Genomic DNA, 24300 nt, shown 5'->3' with positions numbered 1-24300 from the left:
AATTATGAAGTTGATGTAGAAGGTAAGATAATTACTATAGTATCATATACTACAACATGGATTTGATGGAAAGATAAAAATACATACGGATCCATCAACGTTCAACGACATCCTCACGCCCTAGTGCGCCGGGTCACCAACCGACGTGTGAGGAGCAGCGGCATTGGCGGCGAGCTCAACGTGCTTCTGAACAGTGTCGTCCAAGGTTGCCCTGCGCTCCAAGAAGGCCAGCGTCCTATCGTCCTCCTCTTGCATGTAGTAGTCCTTGTGGACGATTTGCGCGTAGACGTGGGTGATTATGTCGATGGTGTCTTGCTGCGCCAGGCGCTGCGCGGCGAGCACGACCTCGAGGTGGACATTCTCCGGCGCGACGGCAGGCAGTCGCAGGGCCACGAGTGCGTCGAATAGGTTGTTACCATAGTGGTCGTTGAGGGTGGCGGGCATTGCAGAGCTTGGGCGCGTCGGCTGGAGGCTTACGTCAAAGTCGTCCGCAAGCTTCTTGACGACAGTGAACTTGTCGAGGAAACCGACGAGGACCTCGTTGAACAAGGAGACGAAGCTGTCGTCCAAGCGGCCCCTCGCCCTGGCGGCCTCAAGCAGTACTACCTGGAGACGTTCCTCGGTGCTGGTGGACGTGGTAGTACTCCTAAATCCAGACGGTGGTGCTACTAGTACTAGGTAGTACTACCAATGTAGTAGTAGGAGTACTAGCACTGTACTACCAGTTGGTCAAATTATTATGTGCTGCTCCTCATAGTGAAGTGACAAGACCCTGCGCCGGAGATGACACCTGAGTATAGGCGCCGTGTTCGGCATACCATAGTTAGCCTCACCGTCCACAGTCACTATCATCATGGTTGTAGAGCTAGCCTGCTTACAACTAGCCCTATTTGACATAATTTCCCATGTGTAGATGCCCGTGCATTGCATGGAACACCAAGATTGGTGGTGGACGGCTCCGGCAGCGGCCATCGCGCCAGATTTTTCCACGGCCTTCTACTCCTAGATGTGTACACGTGTGCTGGTGTGTGTTGTGTGCTGGGTGTGCGCGAGTGCGTCCTTCTGTGCATGCCGCCGCGCAGTGGTGAATTGTGCGCGAGTGCGTCCTTCGCGCGCAAGAAGTTTGTCCTCAATGCGCCCTCAATTTACTAGCGTGCGGGGTGCTACCCCGAGTGGTTTCAACTTTGTTTACTTCACCGCGTGTTAGATGGGCCACTACTTTACTTATTTTCACCCACTGCCACATGGGCCAGCACACGAAGATACAGAACACGAGCTGACAAGGCAGCATGTGGATTGGTTGACCGGCCAACTAAACAATATACGGAGCTATACGCTGGCATAGTGAGCGTATAATCCATCGGTATAGAGAGTTCGAGTGAGAGGGGAGGCCCGTGAGAGATAGCAGAGAGAGAGAGAAAGGGCTACTCCCTCCGTTCGATAATGTAGTTCCAACATTTTTTTAAGTCAAACTTTTGAAACTTTGACCAAGTTTATAAAGAAATTACTTATATCTACAATATCAAAGATAAATGATAGTATGAAGTAATTACATGTTGTGATGAATCTAATGATTGTTCCAGATGTAAATGTTTTTCTCCACATATACCTGGTCAAACGTTTCTGAGGTTTGACTTTTCAAAACATCCATATGCTTATGGACGTGACAGAGTCCCTAACAAGAGAGAGAGAGTGAAAAAAGTGTGTGTGCGTGTGTGAAAGAGACATGGACAACACACGATAAAAGCAGAGAAAAAGCGTGTGTGTCTTATGCAAACATATCACACATGCATCTTCGACAATGGAGGCAAGGTGAGGAGATAGTGTGTGGTTGTTTGGAACCGAGAGAGCAAGAGCCCTAAGCTAACACGTGGCCAAGAGGGGTTTGACAAACAAGGGAGAGAGGTCGAGAGAGACGTACGGAGAAAATGCAGACATGGGGAGGAGAGAGTGTATGTTTGTCATAAAGAGATCCCCTGGAGATCGTGATGGGACTACATGGGTGGGAGATCAAGTGACAAGGTGTGTGCGCGATAGAAGATGCCCCGAGAGATATTGAGATAGACGTATGGATGGAAGGAGACAATACGTGTGTTCCTGTTGGCTAGTAAGAGATAATCATACTTAGGAGGGGGGAGTGCTTGCGCCTATGATGGATTGAGGGATTATGGTACTTAGGGGGGTGCGTGTCACATGGAGAGAGAACAAGGGCGGAGAGTGTTGGATGGGTCTATATGTATAGTGCGAGCGAGACATGTGTATGTGTGAACCAGGGAGATATAAGGCCAATTTGGCTTGCGTCCTGAGCATCTTTTGCTTGGCCTGGGGTTGTGGCCGGATTTCATGCACGCTTGTTTGGTTGCTACCCTGTGAAAAAGAAAGCCCGCCTGGCCTGGATTCCCTTGCACTTTAATTAGCCTGGTTGAACTCCAGACACTGCAAGTAGCCTGGCCCAGGCGACCGATTTCGAATGCCTGGTCGTGCCTGGTCGTGTGGCCACGAGGCTAACAGCAACATGGATGGATATTAGCATTAAATAGTTGATGCATGGATTTATTAATGGGACGTTGATGCTTTGCCTGGCTCAAGCATGAACCAAACGCTTCAGCACCACACAAGCCTGGCCAGGCAGAAATATTTTACATCTCACGTCCACACCAGGCAGTACCGGCCATCAAGGCATGAGGGTCAGGTCACGAACCAAACTGACCAATAAAGTTTGAGAGAGATTGAGGAGCCCCGATAAGGCTGAGTGGTGCTCAGATAGCTGAGAGGGGGAAAGAGATATTCCATCCGCTCGATAATGCAGTGCATGTAAATTTTTTAGAAGTCAAACTTTGGAAACTTTGATCAGGTTTACGCAAATGTTATTTATATCTACAATAATACATCATACGAAACTACATCTCATGGTGAATCTAATGGCATATGTTTGCCGTACTAGATGTAATTCTTTTTCTCCACGTACATGGTCAAACTTTGTGATGTTTGACTTTTCAATAAATATATATGCTATGGACCGAGGAGAGTGCCTCAGTCGAGACAGATCAAGTGTGTGTGAAGGAGAATGAGTAAGTGTGCAAAAGGAGTATGTGTGTGAAAGAGAAAGTGACAACAAACGATAAATTAGAGAGAGAGAGAGTGTGTGTTTTTCGTTTCTTATGCGAACATATCACGCATGCATCTCCGAGATGGAAAAGCGAGGCGAGGAGATACACAAAGATAGCTAGTGTGTGATTGTTTGCAAGGGAGAGAGACACCCCTGTAGCACATGTCCAATAGAGGTGTGGCCAACAAGGAACAAAGGTCGAGAGGGACACATGGATGGCATGGACGCATGAGGAGGGAGAGAGGGTGTGTTTGTGATAGAGAGATCCCATCGAGATCGTGAGGGGACTATATGGGTGGGAGATTGAGGGAGTGCGTGCGCGATAGAAAGATGCCCCGAGAGAAACCGAGATAGACCATGCACATGTTTGTGATGGAGACTAAGATTAGCTAGTCATATACATATAGGGGGGACTGCGTGTGCCTACAATTGAGTGAGAGACCATCATACTTGGCTAGCTGGGCATGAGATTGTGTGTGTGTGTGCGTATGAGATGGAGAGAGAACGAGGGGGAGAGATAGAGTTTTAGATGGGCCTATCGAGTGTGAGTTAGATATGCATGTGTATGTGTGACCCAGGTGGATGGAGAGTTTGAGAGAGGGGGGAAGAGCTTCGAGATGACATAGTGGTGCGTGAGAGAGTTACAGGCAAAGAGCCAAGGAATTTGTGTGCGTACGATGAGTGCACCCAAGATATCTAGCTTGGACTAGCTAGAGTATCATACATAGTGTGCGAGAGAGACCTATAGATGGTGTATATATGCATGCGAACTAGAAAGACCCCCCCCCCACACACACACACAAAGAGAGAGAGAGAGAGAGAGGGAGAGGGACAAACAAGGTTTTTGTGTCGGATGCGTGCGACAGAATTGAAGATTGTCGGCGAGAGAGAGAGAGAGAGAGCGAGAGAGAGAGAGAGAGAGAGAACAGGAGTCTGGGAGATAGGGAGGTCGTGTTTTATGCATCAAAGACTAATATACACCATGTTTCAATATAAACTTGCATTCAAATATTTAAATTGGAGAACATGTCGTCTGCAATCCACACATGAACGGATATATGCGTATATCAAACAAGTTCATTAATTTGACTTTCAACATGTTCATGGAGTACTATAATACTGTACAACATGCTACTCGATTGAGGTGTTCAATTTTGGATATAGTTCACTATTTTGACCTACTGAATGAGCTATTTCATTGATCGAGATATTTCATTTTGGGTTTGATTCGCGTTTTTGAGTGGGTCAACTATTTGTCATATAGTAAATCGCTAGCAACGAGCATGTAAAAACACATTACTCCCGAGCATCATCTCTCCATCTAAAAAAGAAGTGGCAAGCTAATATTTCAAAATTTGATCCGAATCGACTTGGTAAGGTAGACGTGGATGCTCGTTCTCCCAAAATTTGAACAAACCGTTAAACATCCTCTCTGCTTGGTGGAATTTTCCCGAGCAAATAAATGGGAGACGCAAAATTACCGTCCTATGTGGGACACGCATCAATTGGCCCGTTGTACATCGAGGGTAGGTTCGTAACTTCATCCAAGCGCGCCTTCTCCTCGGCCGAAATGACATGTGCCGAATAATTCATAAACCATGGTCGGCCAAACATGCTCTCCTCGCCCGAAATAGCTCGCGCCCACTATTTCAAAACACGCTCTCCTCGCCCGAAATCGCTCGCGCCCACTATAGTTCAAAACACGCCCTCGTCGCCCGAAATCTCTCCCGCCCAGAGAAGCAAAGTTACTCTACTATCCCCGACCCTCAGTACACAGACCCAACCCGAGAAGCCTATAGGCAAGGGTAGAACTGTAACTCCCCCTCACATTTAAGACAAATGCGTCCGTAAGACACGGTTCCACTCCCCTCCCAATTTCCCCCGCCCGCCCCCATTCATACCTTGTGGGCGCCAAATCACCTTCTCCCAGGGAAGCTCCCTTCTCTCGAGCCGCGAAACCTCAGCCCCACCTCCATGGCGCCCCCCACCGCACCAATTTCATAGCCGCCCTCCTCCCTAATGTCGGAGATGCTGTCCATTTGCTGTCGTGCACTGGGCCGTGCGCCTCTTACTCCGTGCTGTTGGTGCTGCCTCGATGACGGCCGCGTGAACCATACCGGAGCCAATTCACCCCCGCCGTTGTTCACGGCGCCGGAGCGGCTCCAACTTTGGATCCGTCCAGAGTCGTAGCGCTGCTTCGGCGTAGCCGTCGACCGTCGCGACATCGCTCTTTGCATGCCGCCGGTCGCCACCGCAACCGCGCCGGCCTCACTACTCGGCAGCTGGACCTGCCTACTTCACCATGCCGGCAGATAGGTCACACCCTCATCTCAAATCACTTTATTTAGGTGTCAGTTGTCTGAATTTTTATTCTGGGCCAATCGATTTGCAATGGGAAGCAGCACCCCTCGAGGCGGCGGAGCTCCTAGGTTGCCGGTTGGCTGGTGTCTAACGAAAGGGTGCGGGGCCACAAAGTTCGCCGCGGAAGCAGCGCTTAGATGGATATCTTTTAGACTTGTGTGGGTTGAAGGTACTACCGCCACCGGATCTGGATGACGGGGAGTCTTTGTGGATTGGCCCGGGGGCGGCGCAACCACATCAGTGCAGTGGGGTGGGGAGCGGGGTTTTGGCCGGGGCCACAGACAGCGGAGGCAGGCTGCTCTATCGTTGGTCGCTGGCTCTTCGGGGAAGATTCCGAACAGTGTCAACCGGGAGGCACAAGACGGCCAGCCATCCGGCGTAGATCGGACAGTACCAAAATAAAATAAAATCATGTGACCCCAATTTAGTCTTCAGTCAATAGACGTGTGACCACTCTTGTACCTTGTTGTTAATCTCTTAGTGTATTTCTTCAGATCAAAGAGATATGTTGTTCTTAACATTATGCGTTATCTGCATCTTCAGACACATCGTCTTCTGACTCACCGCAGCTGCTCCAACAAGGGAAGCATACACCAGAAGGGAGCTATAGTCCCCACTCAACAGTTCCCTGCATCGAATGCGCGTGCCTGGCATGCACAGCCACAACAACTGCAGGGCGATCCACAAGTCAGCACATGATGCTCACTCCTATGGATGGCAGCCAGATAGGTTGTACCCTCATCTTACTTGTGTGCAACATTTATGGCTTTGTTATTCATCTAAGCATGGAAAATAGATCATCACATTTCACTGTATATTCATACTAATCTCTTACGGGTCTTGTTCAGGAGTTAATGTTGTTCCATAGTTCAGCTAAGATACTTGTTCTTTAGGTAACACTATTCCATAGTTATCATCCATCAGCTAATGCTATCCCATAGGCTGGTGATTATAGTATTATACCACTTCTAGTATTTCCTATGTTGTTCTTTAATACTTTTGTGTGCCATCTAGTTAATCTCGAGTACAAACGATACATATTCTGTAGCTTTCATATGTGTTCTCCCTTTAGTTTATGAGACCTATTGCTGCTAGTTAACCCCAGTCCTACTATTTATGTTTTCTCCTACATGCACACATTACATAAATCTAACTAGTTGTCTTCCATGCATGTCAGATATAAATTGCACACACTGATATATCCACAAGAACCTCACAGAGCAATGTAAAGGCCAATAAACTTGATGTCAATGATACCCAATATGACGGAACATGTAAAGGCAGTTCTTCAGAAGACTTGCAGAAAGATGATGAACCCTCTTCACCCCACAAGGTCCTTGCTCTAACTTGGGCTGTGATATGGGTACAACATGCATATAATGTCCTGGAGTGTATCTACTCTATTACAATGCCATGTGCTTAGCATGCTCATCATGCATGTAAATATGTCATGCCTTCCTGTTTTTCAGTACCTATTCCATTCATGATAACATGTTTTCAAATTTAAGTACTGTCATTCTACTCTATCACAATGCCATCTGCTTAATTTGGACATCATGCTTCTGAATATCTTATGCATTGTTATTCATCAGTATGTACTTCATCTGTCTACCATACCATGTTTTTTACATTGAAGTGATGTTCTAGTGCTCTGTTGCAATGCCATCTTATTTTCCCAATCATACACGTGTATGTTGCCTTATTTATTTATGTATGTATTCCGCTAGCATACAGTTTTACATTCAACTAGTGGTTTTTTGCTGTGTTGTCATGTCGTATCCCTAGCTCTTACACCATACTCCCTCCGTCCGGATTACATGTTGCCGAAATGGATAAAAAAGGATGTATCTAGAACTGAAATACGCCTAGACCCATCCATTTTTTCCGGATGGAGGGAATACATGTCAATATGTCATGCCTTTCTATTCTTCAATACCTATTCCATCTCTCTGCTGCCGCATGTTTAATAATTAAAGCACCATTCTTCTATACAAGGCATGCAAGGGGAAGACGACTATGTTAGAATCTGAAGGGTTACAAACAAGGCCTTTGCAAAAGATCCAAACGCTAGGAGATAATAAACCAACTCCAGTTTTTAAAGATGCTGCTCCAGCACAGAGAAACCCAACTCCTACTGATAATAAGCAGATTCCAGTGGCCAAAGAACTAGTCTGCTCTAGTCCAGCAAAAATATGTCAACTCAACTCTAAGAAGCGTGTGCGTATCCGTGCATCATGAAATTTTATAGGATGCTGATCATATTTTCTACATGTTTCTTACCCATCTCTCTTTTAGAAAATAAGCTTAACAGATAGAAGAATTTCTGCACTGGTATCGTCTGTGAGGAAAGATTCTTGCAGGAATTCTCTGTACTCCAATGCAGATGTAAGTACCTGTTGTATATCACTATATTTTTACATCAGCATGCATTTTGTTAATCGGCGTGAATCCAACCTTTATCTGATCTAAATTTAGTTGTAGAAAAAGGTATGATTAAAGGCCACAATGTTGATTTTTGTATGGAAAACTGTCTGGTAGTTTTGCATCCTGAGCGGCATGAGTGTACTATCTCATATCAGTGGGTTTGATTACTTTGGTTCTGCAGTGGGTTTTCAGTGTTTTTATTGTGTTGTCCTGTCGTATCCCTAGCTCTTACACCATACCCCTCCGCCCGGATTACATGTCACAGAAATGGATAAAACTGGATGTATCTAGAACTGAAATACGCCTAGACCCATCCATTTATTTTCGGATGGAGGGAATACATGTCAATATGTCATGCCTTTCTATTCTTCAGTACCTATTCCATCTCTACTATAGAATGTTTTATAATTGAAGCACCATTCTTCTATATAAGGCATGCAAGGGGAAGACAGCTATGTTAGAATCTGGAGGGTTACAAACCAGGTCTTTGCAAAAGATCCAAACGCCAGGAGATAATAAACCAACTCCAATTTTCATAGATACTGCTCCAGCACAGAGAAACCCAACTCCCACTGATAATAAGAAGATTCCAGTGGCCAAAGAACTAGTCCGCTCCAGTCCAGCAAAAGAATGTCAACTCCATTCTAAGAAGCGTGTGCGTATCCTCGCATCATGAAATTTTATAGAATTCTGATCATAATTTCTACATGTTTCTTACCCGTCTCTCTTTTAGAAAATAAGGTTAAACGATACAAGACTTCCTCCAATGGGATTGTATTCGAGGAAAATATCTTGCGGGAATTCCCTGTGCTCCAGTGCTGATGTAAGTACCTGTTGTATATCACTATATTTTCACATCAGCATGTATTTTGTTAATCGGCCTGAGTCTAACCTTTATCTGATCTAAAATTAGTTTTAGCAAAATGTTAAAGGCGTCAATGTTGATTTTTGTAAGGAAAACTGCCTGGTAGTTTTCGTACTGAGCTGCATGAATGTGCTATCTCATATCACGCACATTACTGAATTGTAGTGTTCTTTGGTTGCCCATTCATTCATTGTGTCAATGTTGCTTTCGTATTACCTTACCTGGCTGATGATAGCTGTGCCATATTGTGTTAATTTTGTGTAGGCTAGTTGCCCAAATGTTTGTTGGGTCAATGTTGCTTTCCTATCATCTGACTTGGCCAATGATAGCAATGCTAGTGTGTTAATTTTGTGCAGGCTGCTGAAGATAAGAAGACAAACTCTGAAAACGGCAAGGCAACCCCATTGTTTCTTTCCAATAAATCTAGGCCAGGTAATATGGCAATAACTCATGATTAATCTATTTGGTTCCCGTCCTAATTTATGTTATGATGCAGTGCTCAAGACACTCTCCACTATCAATAATACAAGCCTGCTAAAATCGCCATCTGAATCTGTTCAGTATCCTCTGTCTTGAATGCGACGGAATAAATGTATGTTTGTGAACCAATTAATGGTTGAAGCGATGATGGAAATGGTGGATGAATCAGAGGTGCAGAGTCGTGCGACACAACAACTGATCAATGTTTTCAGAGACAGTGTGGCAAAGCAGCAAGAAATTGCCCACATGCTTATGGGCGTCATTTGTGCTGAGGTTGCAGATTGTGACGTTGTAGATGGTTAGGTTCTGCTCATTTATTTGCACTGGCATCAATCTTTGAATGCCCAGTGGATGTAATTTCCTGTAATATATTCTGGATGTGCAACATTATTCCGTGTATGACGTACCTTTTCTCGTCGTAATGGGCTCGAATTATCTAATTTGGCCTAAAGACATGAACGAACTTTAGTGGGCCCATTAAGTTAATGGGCCGTTAATAGGCCGAAAGTTAATGGTCGGCCCTCTTACCTCCCAGGTCGTTAACAGGCCGACATCGAAGCGGGAAACAGGTGGCCCCAATTTATTTCACGGGCCGTTAACAGGCCGTTACTAAGTTTGGGCTACATATGGCCCAACTATACTATAGGCCTTTAGCAGGCCGAAAGAGACAGCGGGCTTGTATTGGACCATGAAGAGCATGGGCCGCTAAGAGGCCAAAAGTCAGGTTGTATTGTAAATGGCCCAACTGCGTTGTGGGTCTTTAGCAGGCCGAAAGAGAAACCGGGCTGGTATTGGACCATGAAGGGCATGGGCCGTTAAGAGACAAAAACTAAGGTCCGACTACAAATGGCCCAACTCATATATGGTCCGTTAACAGGCCAAAAGGCACACAGGGCCGGGAATTGGCCAAACACTTAAATGGGTCGCTAAAAGGCCAAAACTCAGGTCTGACTACAATGGGCCCAACTGATTTTTGGGCCGTCAACAGGCTGAAAGTGACACCGGGCTAGAAATTGGCCCAACACTTAAATGGGCCGCTAAAAGGCCGAAACTCAGATCCGACTACAAATGGCCCATCAGATTTATGGGCCGTCAACAGGCTGAAAGACACACCGGGCCGGAAATTAGCCCAACATTAAATGGGTTGCTAAAAGGCCAAAAGATGTACATCCTGAAAATTGGCCCATCCATTAAATGGGCCGTTAACAGGCCGAAATCTCATCGGGCCGATATTGATCCCAAATATATAGCGGGCTGTTAACGGGCTCAAACTGACGATGGGCTGCAATGGTGTCAAATCTTTAACGGGACGAATTGGCACATCTCGTATGGGCCGTGGGCTTAAATGGACCTGACACAAGTAGGCCTTATATGGGCCGGCCTGCTAATCTTTACTGGGCCGACCTTTTTCACCAGAATGGGCCACTATTGGGTCGTGCCACGTGTCGATCTATCATAGGCGCCTCCTGTCCAATGAGTGGATGACATCTGTCCCAACGATGAGCCGACACGTGTTTCCTCTAGCCGATGATGATTTTACACGTGGAAAATCCCCATTGGTCGGGGCTATTAACGCGTTATCGGATCCAAAACCCGACCCGATAGCTTAACGGCGTTCCGTTACAGTGGATGCCATGTGTCGGTCACCCTTGACGAAAGCACTTCTGTGATGCGCGATTTATCGTCATGGAAGAGGACACTTCCGTGATGATAATTTTGGTAATGTCATGGAACACTTCTACGACATCACAGGTATGACTATCTTGATTCTGTCATAAATTTGTCATGGATGTACATGCATGACAAAAAAGCGACCTACTGTGACAAACACGTATCATCACGGAAGTGTATTTTTTTTGTAGTGCAACTGGGCTCCTCTATTGATCATCCGAAAGAGAATAATAGTAACGGCCCGAATCCTCGTCGAACTCCCACTTGAGTTCGGTAGCATCCCCTGCACTGGCATCATTGGCACCTGCATCTATTTGGAAGTATCTGTGAGTCACGGGGACTCAGCAATCTCACACCCTTGCAATCAAGACTATTTAATCTTAAGGGTAGGGAAAAGGGGTAGTGAGGTGGAGCTGCAACAAGCACTGGCATATATGGTGGCTATCTTACGCAAATGAGACCGAGAAGAGAAGCAAAGCACGGTCGAGAAGCTAATAGTGATCAAAAAGTGATCCTGAAACTACTTACGTTCAACCATAACACGAGACCGTGTTCTCTTCCCGGACTCCGCCGAAAAGAGACCATCACGGCTACACATGCTATGGATTCATTTTAATTAAGTTAAGTTTCAAGTTTTCTACAACCGGATATTAAAAAATTCCCATCTGCCCATAACCGCGGGCACGTTATTCGAAAGTTCAAACCCTGCAGGGGTGTCCCAACTTAGCCCATCACAAGCTCTCACGGTCAACGAAGGATATTCCTTCTCCCAGGAAGACCCGATCAGACTCGGAATCCCGGTTACAAGACATTTCGACAATTGTAAAACAAGACCAGCAAAGCCACCCGATGTGCCGACAAATCCCGATCGGAGTCGTACGTATCTCGTTCTCAGGGCACATCGGATGGGCAAGATGTCGGGTTGGCATAAACCCTGGTTGCACAGGGGACGCCAGACATCGCCCAGTTTGGACCAACACTCAGAGGAGTACTGGCCTAGGGGTTTAAAATAAAGATGACCCTTGAGTCCGCGGAACCCAAGGGAAAAAGGCTGAGGTGGCAAATGGTAAAACGAAGGTTGGGCCTTGCTGTAGGAGTTTTATTCAAGGCGAACTATCAAGGGGTTCCCATAACACCCAACCGCGTAAGGAACGCAAAATCAAGGAACATAACACCGGTATTACGGAAACTAGGGCGGCAAGAGTGGAACAAAACACCAGGCATAAGGCCGAGCCTTCCACCCTTTACCAAGTATATAGATGCATTAAAGTAAACAAGATATAATAATGATATCCCAACAAATGTCCATGTTCCAACATGGAACAAACTTCATCTTCACCTGCAACTAGCAACGCTATAAGAGGGGCTGAGCAAAGCGGTAACATAGCCAAACAACGGTTTGCTAGGAAAGGTGGGTTAGAGGCTTGACATGGCAATATGGGAGGCATGATATAGCAAGTGGTAGGCATCGCAGCACGGCAAAAGAGCAAACTACTAGCAAGCAAAGATATAACTGATTTCGAGGGTATGGTCATCTTGCCTGCAAAGTTCTTAGAGTTGACGAAAGCTTGATCCTCGTTAGCGTACTCAACGGGTTCCTCGATCACGTACTCGTCTCCTGGCTCTACCCAAAGCAAGAGCACAAGCAAAGGAACAACAATGAACCACGGTGCAATGCTCAATCAACATGGGCTGCATAGAACAAAAGTCCCTTACTGACCATGAGCCAAAAAGGCACAGAAGACATGATGGCACCCATGTAAACATAGCAAGTTTCGTTATCAGATTCAGACTTAGCAGAAAACTGAGCATGGCATAAACAGAATTATGAAGGCCTCTTTGCGAGCTCGATTCACTCACCACAAGGCATTGCAAGACAAGATAAGCATACTACCAGCAAGAAGACATGATCATAAGGCTAACCATGGCAAGAACAAGTTTATAGCATGCTTGGATCAACTACAACAACCATGGCAAAATTGATTAACATGTAAACAATCTTCCAGGAACATTTTATACCAAAAGTAGAGCAAGATTAAGTCATGGTAGGGCACTCCATAAATGCAAACATGGGCATTGATGGGTAGAGCATAACCATATGTCAAAATCATCCTTACTGAAGCAACTCAAAACAAGCATGTATCTCACTGTAGCGTCGTGGATACATGGCATAAAAATAACAGCAGAGCAAGGACTTGGCAAAATCCTAAGTCCCTGAAATCAGCAATATCACGAAGGCTACTTTGCATGCTTGTGCTATTCACCACAAAGATCACAAAAATACATGGCAAGCACCCCTGTAAAGATGGCATGGCATAGACCAAAACACATGTAGAGCTCATGCTCATATGCAGCACACAACAAATGTAGCAAAAATGATAAATCCTCATAATCTGCTAAGAATCAACGCCTACCAATTTATAGCACTCTTGCATCAGTGATTTGGGCATCAAGATGGACTTCAAAAAGCATGTCACAATGGAACAAAATGAAGAGCACATCATGATGAACATGTTTATATATCATGCGCATGAAACGGAGCTATGGGTTATGAAGTTATGGCATGATGAACATGGGCTTAAAATTTAACAGGGAAAAGACAGACGAAAAATAGACCTCCAGATGTAGGGTTCCCGTGGCACATGGATCAAGGCGGCTGGATCTTCGTCGGAAAACTCGCCAGAGAGGGAGAAGTGGCCGGAGAGGAGGTGGATCCGAGGCGGTGGAGACCAGATCCGACCGCGGAACGGCGGGGCGGTGAGGCCCGCGGCGGCGAGCGAGGAGACCGGCGTCGGTGGCACGGTGGTACGGCGGAGATGACGGCGGCGGGCGGTCGACGGTCGCGGGAAGACGCCAGTTACTCGGGCGGCGGAAGGAGGAAGGCGCGAGGCGGCGGGGTCCCTCGCTGGGCGGCGGCGCCCGATCCGAGCCGGGGGGCCTCCCACGGGCCCTGCGGGCTTCGGCGGCGGCGGTGAAGTGGGGCGCGGCCTGGTGACGTGGCGCACAATGATTGGGCAAGGGGATGGTGGCGGACGTGTCCGGCGCGCGGAGGAAGGGGAGACTAGGGTTTAGACCGGAAATTTTGGAGAGGTGCACATATATAGGTAGGAGGAGGTAGGAGTGTCCAAATGGAGTTAGGTTTTTGGCCACGCGATCATGATCCGACGACGGAGGACACGGGAGTGGTTTGGAAGGGTTATTGGGCCGTTTTGGAGGGGTGCTGGGCTGCAACACACACGAGGCCTTTACGGTTCCCCGATTAACCGTTGTAGCATCTAATGGAGTGCAAATGGCACGAAATTTGACAGGCAGTCTACCGGTGGGGTACCAAGGCCGCTTGGCAAATCTCAGTCCATTCCGAGAATGTTTAACACCCGCTCATGAAAAGAGACAAGAGGGGGACGCTGGAAGACATAGGAGTGTCAGATTGCAAAACAGACAACGGGGAAAATGCTCGGATGCATGAGATGAACACGTATGCAAATGAGATGCACATGATGACATGATATGGAATGCATGACATGGACAAAATGCAAAACGAAGACAAGAACCCAACCACGAAGGGAAACTCATAACTTACGCCGAAAGTGGTAGAGTCGGAGTACAAATATGGCAAGTTACATCCGAGGTGTTACAACACTCCACCACTACGAAAGGATCTCATCCCGAGATCTTGGACTAAAAGAACTTCGGATACTCGGAACGGAGGTGGTCCTCACGTTCCCAGGTGGCTTCTCGATCGGAATGGTGTGATCACTTCACTTTCAGGAATTTGCTAGACTTGGTGCGAGTCTTGCGCTCAGTTTCTTCAAGAATAGCAACGAGATGCTCATGATAAGACATGTCTTCTTGGAGATCAATCTCTTCGAAGTTGATGGTGCGGTCAGGAGTCTTGAAGCACTTGTGAAGCTGTGACATGTGAAACATGTCGTGCACATTTGCAAAGTTGGACGGAAGCTCAAGTTGATAGGCGAGGTCGCCTCTTTTACCAAAGATCTTGAAAGGACCCACGTATCTAGGGGCAAGCTTCCCTTTGATACCGAAGCGACGAGTACCTTTCATTAGAGAGACGCGGAGGTAGACATGGTCTCCAATCTCAAAAGCCAAGTCATGATGCTTGCTATCATAGTAACTCTTCTGACGCGATTGCGCGGCTTTGAGATTTTCACGAATGACTTTGCACATTTCTTCAGCTTCTGTGATGAAGTCATTGCCAAGAAGTTGGCGTTCACCAGTCTCTGAGCAATTAAGAGGAGTACGACACTTTCTGCCATAGAGAATCTCGAATGGGGTCTTGCTCGAACTCTCTTGGAAACTGTTGTTGTAGGAGAACTCACCATATGGAAGACAATCTTCCCGCTTCATACCGAAAGAAATGACACAAGCCCTGAGCATATATTCAAGGATTTTATTGACTCGCTCGACTTGTCCACTAGTTTGAGGATGGAAGGTTGTGCTGAAGTGAATGTTGGTGCCCATGGCCTTCTGGAAGGAGTCCTAGAACTTAGAAGTAAAGATGCTCCCGTGATCTGAAGATATCAATTGAGGAATGCCGTGCAAAGAGACAATACTGGAGGTGTATAGCTCTGCCAACTAAGCTGATGTGATAGATTCTTTGATAGGAAGGAAATGAGCCACTTTAGTAAGCTTGTCGATGAAAACAAAGATAGCATCATTTCCATGTTTGGACTTGGGAAATCCAGTGACGAAGTCCATCTCAATATGGTCAAACTTCCATTCTGGAATAGAAAGAGGTTGAAGGAGACCAGCTGGTCGTTGGTGTTCTGCTTTAACTCTTCTGCAGACATCACATTCGTTCACGAACTGAGCAATTGCTCGCTTCATTCGAGTCCACCAATACGACTACTTGAGGTCATGGTACATCTTTGTACTTCCAGGATGAATGGATAGAAGGGAATTGTGAGCCTCGTTCACAATGACTTTACGTAGATCACCCTTAGGAACCACAATTCGATCCTTGTAGAATAGAGTGTCCTTGTCATCAAGGCGATAGCACTTGTACTTGGGTTGACTCTTGGCAATCCCATTTTTCACCTTCTTCACCATGGCATCAAGAAGTTGTGCCTCATGAATCTGATCTTCCAAAGTAGGAGAGACTTGTTGGTTGGTAAGAAATCCTTGAGGAACAACTTGGAGATTTAGTTTGCGGGAAGCTTCGCAAAGGTCCGGTTGGAAGGGCTTGAGAATTAAGCTGTTGCAGTAAGCTTTCCTGCGCAAAGCGTCTGTGATGACATTGGCCTTGCCTTGAGTATATTAAATACTCAGATTGTACTCTTGAATCATTTCGACACAATGAGTCTACCTGAGGTTGAGGTTGGGTAGAGTGAAGATGTACTTGATGCTCTTATGATCAGTGAAGATGTCCACTTTCCTTCCCAACAAGAGATGTCTCCATGTTAATAGAGCATGGACAACTACCGCCAACTCGAGGTCGTGAGTGGGGTAGTTATTTTTGTTGGGCTTCAACTAGCGAGAGGTATAGGCCACAACTTTCTTCTCTTGCATTAACACAGCACCGAGACCTTGCAGGGAGGCATCACAGAAAACTTCGAATGGTTTGGATTCATCAGGAGGAGTAAAAACAGGAGCTGTGATTAACTTCTCTTTCAGGGTGTTGAAAGCGATGTCACATTCAGGCTTCCAAACATACTTGACGTGCTTCTGGAGGAGGTTGGAAAGAGGCTTTGCAATCTTAGAGAAATTCTCAATGAATCTTTGACAATAGCTTGCAAGCCCAAGAAAGCTGCGGAGCTGCTTCACATTCTGAGGCGGTTCCCAATTCACAATTGCAGACACCTTCTCAGGATTAATAGCAATGCCCTTGGCGGAGATGATATGGCCAAGGTAGAGAACCTCATCAAGCCAAAACTCACACTTTGAGAACTTCGCATAGAACTGATGCTCTCTGAGTTTGTCGAGTACCAATCTCAAATGCTTGGCATGATCCTCCTTGTTCTTGGAAAAGACCAAGATGTCATTGAGATACACCAAGACGAAATCATTTGTGTAAAGGTTGAAGATGAAGTTCATCATGCGAGAGAACGTTGGAGGGGCATTGACAAGGCCGAAAGACATGATAGTATATTCATAAGAACCATAGCTTGTTCTGAATGCTGTCCTGGGAATATCTTGTTCACGAATGTGAATCTGATGATAGCCCATATTGAGGTCAAGCTTGAAGAATACTTGAGCACCCTTAAGTTGCTCGAATAGCTCATTGATGTTGGGAAGTGGTACTTGTTCTTTATTGTCTTCTTGTTCAATGGGCGGTAGTCGACACAAAGTCGGTCCGTGCCATCCTTCTTCTGTACAAAAAGAACACCACAACCCCATGGAGATGAGCTCGGTCTGATCAGACCCAGCCGCCCTTGTTCATCGAGTTGTTTCTTCAATTCCTTTGGTCCAAGCTTGTAAGGACGCTTGCAAACAGGTTCCATGCCAGGCTCAAGATCGATAATGAATTCAACTGGCCAGTGAGGAGGCATTCCTGGAAGCTTTTCTTGAAAGACGTCTTGATATTCACAAACGACTGGAATCTGAGAGATGGCATTCAACTCGCCCTTCTCATTGAGAGAAAACAGTCGAATGGTCTCGTCACGAGCGGCATAGATGGTCACATCCTCAGAAGAGTGTGTCAATTGAATCTGCCTAGCAGCACAATCAAGTTGAGCCTTGTTCTTAGAAAGCCATTCCATGCCGAGAATTAGATCAATATCCGAGTCACCAAGGACCATTGGAGAAGACAGAAATTTATAGTCTCCCATCTTGATAGAAACATCCGGAGCCATCATTTTGGTGTTCATGAACAAACCCGGAGAGGAAACCACTATCGGATTAGGCAAATCGACAGTATGCAAATCGTGCATGGATGCAAAAGGCTTTGATATGAATGACAAAGATGCACCAGTATCAAATAAGACTCTTGCAGGAATATCATTAACTAGAAGATTACCCATGATCACTTCTGAAGAGTCCTCTGCCTGAGCTGCATTCATCATGTTCACCCTTGTCGACTTGGAATTGTGCTTGACCACTGCATTGCTAGCAGATCTCACAGGAGGAGGAGGTGGAAGACGCCTTTGGTTGAAGCATCTGTCTGCATAGTGCCCTTTCTACTAACACTTGTTACAAGTAACCTCTGAAAGCGGCCAGTGATAAGGAGCACTTGACCTTGGAGCATGAGACGGAGCTTTGTTCTGATAGCCTGGGTTGGGTGGGTGGGAAGATCCATTGCCACCTTTACTCTTCTGCTGGTAAGACTGACGAAATGGAGGAGGAGGAGGCAACCAGAACTTTTGTTGTTTAGCTTCCACTTGAGATGAAGAAGACGATTGAGTTGCATCCCTGACTCTCTTCTTAGAAGCATCGCACTTGAGCTGAGCAGCCTCTTGCTTTAGTGCCATGTTGTAGAATTCATCATACTTGGTCGGCTCAAAAAGCACGAGAGCTAATTGCAGATTTTCTCTGAGGCCACCTCTGAATTGATAAATCATGCTCTTTTCGTCAAGGACATCTTGTTTAGTGAAGCGAGTGAGCCTCTGAAATAGGATGTTGTATTGGTAAACAGACATGCTGCCCTGCTTTAGATTGCGGAACTCCTCGCGCTTACTCTCAGCAACACTTTGTGGAATGTAGTGAGCTTTGAAGTCTCAGCAGAAATCATCCCAGGTAATCATACGACCTCCTCTGGAATCTTTGTATTGTTGATACCACTCAGTAGCTTGGTCTTTGAGTTGGAATGAAGCAAACTTGACAAAGTCCTCAGGCCTGACATTGCTACACTCAAAATGTTTGCAGATATCCACGAGCTAGTCGTCGGCGTCTGTGGCCTCGACACAGTTACTGAAGGACTTCGTCTGGTTTGCGAGGAACTGATTGAGGGTAGCAAACCGAGGCTGATTGTTTCCTTGGCCTTGATTTCCTTGGTTGCCTTGCCCTTGGTTGCGCTTTTGCAAGAGCTGCAAAAGCATCTGAGTGTTGGCGTTGGTGGCTGACATGACAGCTTGCCATGCCACCAGAGGTGGAGGTGGTGGCGGAGGTTCCGGATTCTGACGCATTGGAGGAGCCATCCTGAAGAAGGTTGACATCCGTTAGCTTCTTGAAAGACATATATTCAAAGCTGAATCAATGGATCGAAATTGCAACATAAAGCCTTAACATTCGAACAAGAATGAATGAATGAATTCCAAAGTAAATCATCACACTTCCATAAATTGAGAAGCAACTTAGATAGAGATAGATGAATAAAGCAACAAGGTACGGACTTGAACAAATAATTGGTAAGGATTACCCAATCACAAACCAAATATCAGCGGGAAGAAATACTAGAGCTACAAGAATTCGCACCTATGAAACTCCCGAAACTTTCTTGTTATGCAATCAGGTGTTGGGGATACAGGGGAAGCATAATATCTCACTCAAAACTAGCAAATCCTACATCCAGATGTATCCATCCTTCAACACATAACCAAGAAACCTTCGGAAATCATTTACCTCAACCTTCGAAAAGCATCCGTTATACGAGTTATGGCAATACTCCCGAACCCCCGCCCCAGTACTGGGTGGCGTCGAGGTTATCTCACCAACAACTGCATAAAAGAGATTTTCGATGTCGGCGAACTCAGGTATTCCAGAATTGCAACGATAAAATTGTGACGACAACACATCGGAGCTCAACTCCCCGAGACACTGCCACAACCCCTAAATTTGAGGAGGCACCAAGAACAATGTTCTCGTCACAAAACCATCAAAAAGATTCCAAGATACCCGCGTGATCCTAAAAAAATTCGTGAAATTTGAGGAGAGAAGAGTCAAAACTCTACGTCAGGAGGCCCTACCAGAGTGACGAAGGGACTGAGGAGTAAAAAGAATCCAACTCTCGGATATATATAATCCTAAGACTCAAAACATTTTCTTCTAGACTCAACAACGTCAGCGATTCAATCAAGCAGGGGGCTCCTAAGTCGGGGAAGGCTCTGACCAACTTGTAACACCCACGAGGCAGCTATATCTCCCATGTGTCGGGGCACGACTTAGAGGCATAACCGCATGGTAGGCATGTCGCAAGAGGGGTAATCTTTAGACATCCCATGTACTGAATAAGAAAGGGATAAAGAGTTGGCTTACAATCCCCACTTCACACAATACATAAATATATCATACATCATCCAGAATACAATCAAGGTCCGACTACGGTACCAAAATACAGAAAGACAACCCCAAATGCTTGATCCCGGATCGCCCCAACTTGGCTCCTCTACTGATCATCCAGAAAAGAAACATAGTAACGGATCAAATCCTTGTCAAACTCCCACTTGAGTTCGATAGCGTCCCCTGCACTGGCATCATCGACACCTACATCTGTTTGGAAGTATCTGTGAGTCACGGGGACTCAGCAATCTCACACCCTCGCGATCAAGACTATTTAAGCTTAAGGGTAGGGAAAAGGGGTAGTGAGGTGGAGCTGCAGCAAGCACTAGCATATATGGTGGCTACCCTATGCAAATGAGAGCGAGAAGAGAAGCAAAGCACGGTCGAGAAGCTAATAGTGATCAAGAAGTGATCCTGAAACTACTTACATTCAAGCATAACACGAGACCGTGTTCTCTTCCTGGACTCCGCCGAAAAGAGACCATCATGGCTACACACGCGGTTGATTCATTTTAATTAAGTTAAGTTTCAAGTTTTCTACAATTGGATATTAACAAATTCCCATTTGCCCATAACCGCGGACACGGCTTTTGAAAGTTCAAACCCTGTAGGGGTGTCCCAACTTAGCCCATCACAAGCTCTCACGGTCAACGAAGGATATTCCTTCTCCCAGGAAGACCCGATCAGACTCAGAATCCCGATTACAAGACATTTCAACAATGGTAAAACAAGACCAGCAATGCCACCCGATGTGCTGACAAATCCCGATAGGAGTTGCACGTATCTCATTCTTAGGGCACACCGGATGGGCAAAACGTCAGGTTGGCATAAACCCTGGTTGCCCAGGGGGCGCCGGACATCGCCCAGTTTGGACCAACACTCAGAGGAGCACTGGCCCGAGGGTTTAAAATAAAGATGACCCTTGAGTCCACGGAACCCAAGGGAAAAAGCCTTAGGTGGCAAATGGTAAAACCAAGGTTGGGCCTTGCTGGAGGAGTTTTATTCAAGGCGAACTGTCAAGGGGTTCCCATAACACCCAATTGCGTAAGGAATGCAAAATCAAGGAACATAACACCGGTATGACGGAAACTAGGGCGGGAAGAGTGGAACAAAACACCAGGCATAAGGACGAGCCTTCCACCCTTTACCAAGTATATAGATGCATTAAAGTAAACAAGATATAATAATAATATCCCAACAAATATCCATGCTCCAACATGGAACAAACTTCATCTTCATCTGCAACTAGCAACGCTATAAGAGGATCTGAGCAAAGAGGTATAGCCAAACAACGGTTTTCTAGGAGAGGCGGGTTAGAGGTTTGACATGGCAATATGGGAGGCATGATATAGCAAGTGGTAGGCATCGCAACATGGTAAAAGAGTGAACAACTAGCAAGCAAAGATAGAAGTGATTTCGAGGGTATGGTCATCTTGCCTGCAAAGTTCTCAGAGTTGACGAAAGCTTGATCCTCGTTAGCGTACTAAACGGGTTCCTCGATCACGTACTCGTCTCCCGGCTCTACCCAAAGCAAGATCACAAGCAAAGGAACAACAATAAACCACGGTGCAATGCTCAATCAACATGATGCAAAACATGGCATGATATGCAATATGTGATATGCAATGCATATGCATGCTCCAGAAGGAAAAGATTGGTCAAGGCATCAACTTGGCAAACAAAGTGTGCCGCTGGAAAGATGAGATGATTTCGGTCCAAAGTGGCAAGCAAAACAGGAATGGCACAATTCTGCGATTAACAGCACGATGCCATCTAGAATGCAACAAGAAACTAAGCTACTGCACTCCAACATAGCAACAAAGCATATGGTAGTGATCTACTCCAGATGCTTGACAAAAGATGAACACTGAGCTACGGCTAAAACACACAAGAGCAGGTTCAAACAAGCATGGCAAAAGTGCAAAAGATATCAGCTTCACAGACTTGGTGAAAATTACTAACATGCAAGAAATTAACATCAGGAAGCCATGTTTAGAGCAAGCAAACAACATGATACGAGAACATATCATAGCAAACAAAGGCATGGCATGGATCTACTCAATGCATAGAACAAATGTCCCTTACTGTCCATGAGCCAAAAAGGAACAGAAGACATGATGGCACCCATGTAAACATAGCAAGTTTCGTTAACAGATTCAGACACCCATGTTAACAGATTCAGACACCCATGCCAAAAAGGAATAGAAGACATGATAGCAAGTTTCGTTAAACATAGCAAGTTTCGCTAACAGAAGACATGATGGCACCCATGTAAACTGAGCATGGCATAAACATAATTATGAAGGCCTCTTTCTGAGCTCGATTCACTCACCACAAGGCATTGCATGACAATATAAGCATACTACCAGCAAGAAGACATGATCATAAGGCTAACCATGGCAAGAACAAGTTTATAGCATGCTTGGATCAACTACAACAACCATGGCAAAACTGATTAACATGTAAACAATCTGTCAGGAACATTTTATAGCAAAAGTAGAGCAAGATTAAGTCATGCTAGGGCACTCCATAAATGCAAACATGGGCATGTATGGGTAGAGCATAACAATATGTCAAAATCATCCTTACTGAAGCAACTCAAAACAAGCATGGATCTCACTGTAGCATCATGGATACATGGCATAAAAATAACAGCATAGCAAGGACTTAGCAAAATCCTAAATCCCTGAAATCAGCAATATCATGAAGGCTACTTTGCATGCTTGTGCTAGTCACCACAAAGATCACAAAAATACATGGCAAGAACCCCTGTAAAGATGGCATGGCATAGACCAAAACACATGTAGAGCTCATGCTCATATGTAGCACACAACAAATGTAGCAAAAATGACAAATCCTCTGGACTGGGTAGGAGGAGGTAGGAGTGTCCAAATGGAGCGCGGTTTTTGGCCACGCGATCGTGATCCGACGATGGAGGACATGGGAGTGGTTTTGAAGGGTTATTGGGCCGTTTTGGAGGGGTGTTGGGCTGCAACACACATGAGGCCTTTACGGTCCCCCGGTTAACCGTTGGAGGATCAAACAGACTCCAAATGGCACGAAATGTGACAGGAGGTCTACCAGTGGGGTACCAAGGCCGCTTGGCAAATCTCGGTCCATTCCAAGAATATTTAACACCCGCTCACGAAAAGAGACAAAAGGGGGATGCCAGAGGACATAGGTGTGTCAGATTGCAAAACGGACAACGGGGAAAATGCTCGGATGCATGAGATGAACACGTATGCAAATGAGATGCACATGATGACATGATATGGAATGCATGACATGGACAAAATGCAAAACGAAGACAAGAACCCAACCACAAAGGGAAACTCATAACTTAAGCCAAAAATGGCTGAGTCAGAGTACAAATATGGGAAGTTGCATCCGGGGTGTTACAAGAGAATATCTAGGTATGATCATGTATATAGGCATCACGTCCGAGACAAGTAGACCGACTCCTTCCTGCATCTACTAATATTACTCCACACATCGACCGCTATCCAGCATGCATCTAGAGTATTAAATTCAAGAGAACAGAGTAACGCTTTAAGCAAGATGACATGATGTAGAGGGATAAACTCATGCAATACGGTATAAACCCCATCTTGTTATCCTCGATGGCAACAATACAATACGTGCCTTGCCGCCCCTACTGTCACTGGGAAAGGACACCGCAAGATTGAACCCAAATCTAAGCACTTCTCCCATTGCAAGAAACATCAATCTAGTAGGCCAAACCAAACTGATAATTCGAAGAGACTTGCAAAGATAACCAATCATACATAAAAGAATTCGGAGAAGATTCAAATATTGTTCATAGATAAACTTGATCATAAACCCACAATTCATCGGTCTCAACAAGCACACCGCAAAACAAGATTACATCAAATAGATCTCCACAAGAGAGGGCGAGAACTTTGTATTGAGATCCAAAAAGAGAGAAGAAGCCATCTTGCTAATAACTATGGACCCGTAGGTCTGAAGTAAACTACTCACACTTCATCGGAGAGGCTATGGTGTTGATGTAGAAGCCCTCCGTGATCGATACCCCCTCCGGCGGAGCTCCGGAAAAGGCCCCAAGATGAGATCTCGTGGATACAGAAAGTTACGGCGGTGGAATTAGGGTTTTGGCTCCATATCTGGTAGTTTGGGGGTACGTTGGTATATATAGGAGGAAGGAGTACGTCGGTGGAGCAACATGGGCCCCACGAGGGTC

Source organism: Triticum dicoccoides, chromosome 1A, assembly GCF_002162155.2.
Source record: "Triticum dicoccoides isolate Atlit2015 ecotype Zavitan chromosome 1A, WEW_v2.0, whole genome shotgun sequence".
Classification (NCBI taxonomy): domain Eukaryota; kingdom Viridiplantae; phylum Streptophyta; class Magnoliopsida; order Poales; family Poaceae; genus Triticum; species Triticum dicoccoides.
The sequence above is the reverse complement of the archived record's forward strand: the minus strand, read 5'-3'. Positions refer to the sequence as shown.